Source organism: Schistocerca gregaria, chromosome 3 (genome assembly GCF_023897955.1).
Source record: "Schistocerca gregaria isolate iqSchGreg1 chromosome 3, iqSchGreg1.2, whole genome shotgun sequence".
NCBI lineage: Eukaryota > Metazoa > Arthropoda > Insecta > Orthoptera > Acrididae > Schistocerca > Schistocerca gregaria.
Genome location: NC_064922.1, coordinates 278123814 through 278126339, shown reverse-complemented (window position 1 = coordinate 278126339; position 2526 = coordinate 278123814). Strand labels below are relative to the sequence as shown.

General features: G+C 42.9%; 1 non-coding gene across 1 annotated transcript; it reads right to left on the bottom strand.

The window, feature by feature from the left end:
- Positions 1-2046: 2046 nt before the first annotated feature.
- Trnat-ugu (transfer RNA threonine (anticodon UGU)) lies at positions 2047-2121 on the bottom strand. The gene has a single exon. It is a non-coding gene; the product is annotated as a tRNA-Thr (tRNA).
- Between the last annotated feature and the right edge of the window lie 405 nt (positions 2122-2526).

Genomic DNA, 2526 nt, shown 5'->3' with positions numbered 1-2526 from the left:
ATCCTGAGTCAACAGATGGGGACGTTTGCAAGACAACAACCATCTGCACAAACAGTTCGACGACGTTTGCAGCAGCATGGACCATCAGCTCGGAGACCATTGTTGCGGTTACCCTTGACTATGCATCACAGACAGGAGCGTCTGCGATTGTGTACTCAACGACGAACCTGGCTGCACGAATGGCAAAACGTCATTTTTTGGGATGAATCCAGGTTCTGTTTACAGCATCATGATGGTCGCATCCGTGTTTGGTGACATGGCGATGAACGCACATTGTAAGCGTGTATTAGTCATCGCCATACTGGCATATCAACCGGCGCGATGGTATGTGCTGCCACTGGTTACACGTCTCGGTCACATCTTGTGGACGGCACTTTGAACAGTGGTACATTTCAGATGTGTTACGACCCGTGGCTCTACCCTTCATTCGATCCCTGCGAAACCCTACATTTCAGCAGGATAATGCACGACCGCATGTTGCAGGTCCTGTACGAGCCTTTGTGGATACAGAAAATGTTCGACTGCTGCCCTGGTCAGCACATTCTCCAGATCTCTCACCAACTAAAAACGTCTGGTCAATAGTGGCCTAGCAACTGGCTCGTCACAATGCGCCAGTCACTACTCTTGATGAACTGTGGTATCGTGTTGAAGCTGCATGGGTAGCTGTACCTGTACACACCATGCAAGCTCTGTTTCACTCAATGCCCGGGCGTATCAAGGCCGTTATTACGACCAGGGGTGGTTGTTCTGGGTACTGATTTCTCAGGATCTAAGCAGCGAAATTGCGTAAAAATGTAATCACATGTCAGTTCTAATATAATATATTTGTCCAATGAATACCAGTTTATCATCTGCACTACTTCTTGGTGTAGCAATTTTAATGGCCAGTAGTGTATTTAACAATCACTTCGTAAGTGTAGGAGAAAAAATTGGTGAGAATACTTCAAAAGAAAAAGCCGGGCAGTACATGGAAAGTCAGTTTTGAAAAATTTTAGTCAGTTTAAGTTTCATCTAACAACCTCTTGTGAAATAAGGAAAATTTTTAAATCTTTGAAAAATAAATGTTCTGCTGGAGTAGATGACATCTCTGACAAGTTATTAAAACAATGTGGAGCAATTACAGCTGATGTTTTGAGTCACATATGTAATGCATCACTGACTCAGGGTATTTTGCCAGACAGGTTAAAATGTGCCATTGTCAGGCCTCTCTACAAAAAGGGGGAAACCACAGATGTCAATAATTACCGGCCAGTATCCTTGCTTACAGAATTATCAAAAATCTTTGTGACAGTAGTGTACTCAAGAGTGGTTAGCCATCTCAACAGTAATGGGATACTTAGTAAATCACAGTTCGGATTTCAGAAATGCTGTGTCCACTGAGACAGCAATATACAATTTCACTGTTCACATAACAGAGTCTTTAAATAGTATAATGTCACAAGTAGGAATATTCTGTGACTTATCCGAAGCATTTGATTGTGTGAACCACGACATTATGTTAGAGAAATTACAATTCTATAGTATAAATGGAACAGGATATGAGTGGTGTAAGTCATACCTACAGAACAGGAAGCAAAAAGTCTCTTTATATGCTTCAAGTGGTTCACTTCATCTAACTGGGGTGAAATTACATTAGGTGTTCCACAAGGTTCGATCATGGGTCCCCTCCTGTTCTTGATGTGTGTGAATGACCTCCCTTCTTACGTCAAATAAGATGCTCAACTGACACTGTTTGCTGATGACACTAGCATAATTACTAACCCATAAAAAGAAAGTCCGATTTATTATTTTTTTCCTTAATTTTGATCATCATTGTTCGTCATCGGGTATATTATTATTATTATTATTATTATTATTATTATTATTGTTATTGTTATTAGTAGTAGTAGTAGTAATAGTAGTATTACAGAGGGCAGCCAGCAGTAGTAATAGTAGTATTACAGAGGGCAGCCAGCCCTTTACAGGACAAATGAAATGATAATTGAATCAAGACCTTTAGCTACCGACAAGGGTTGATATACATCAACGGGGACAGTTGAAAATGTGTGCCCCGACCGGGACTCGAACCCGGGATCTCCTGCTTACATGGCTGACGCTCTATCCATCTGAGCCACCGAGGGCACAGAGGATAGTGCGACTGCAGCGATTTACCTCTTGCACGCTCCCTGTAAGACCCACATTGTAAACTTAAGGGCCACACACTACATTCCAAGTGCCCCTGCCCATTACACTAATTACTCGCGGCATACAATTTTACCGAGTCCCGTAAGAGTTCGAGTAATGCGTGTGTTTCCGCACAGAAGGAGGTCAATGGCCGGTTAGCCTTGACTATATGAAGGTGGTATCAGTTCTTTCGGACATGTCTGAAAGAACAGATACCATATTCGTATACTCTACTGAACACTCTGAGCTACCATGCCGGCACCGTTAAGCCATCCGGACACAGTGGGTATCGCAACAGCACGCACTACCACAGCACCCCTCCCGTCAGACCCAAGTCTCAACTTATCCACACGCTACTGACGT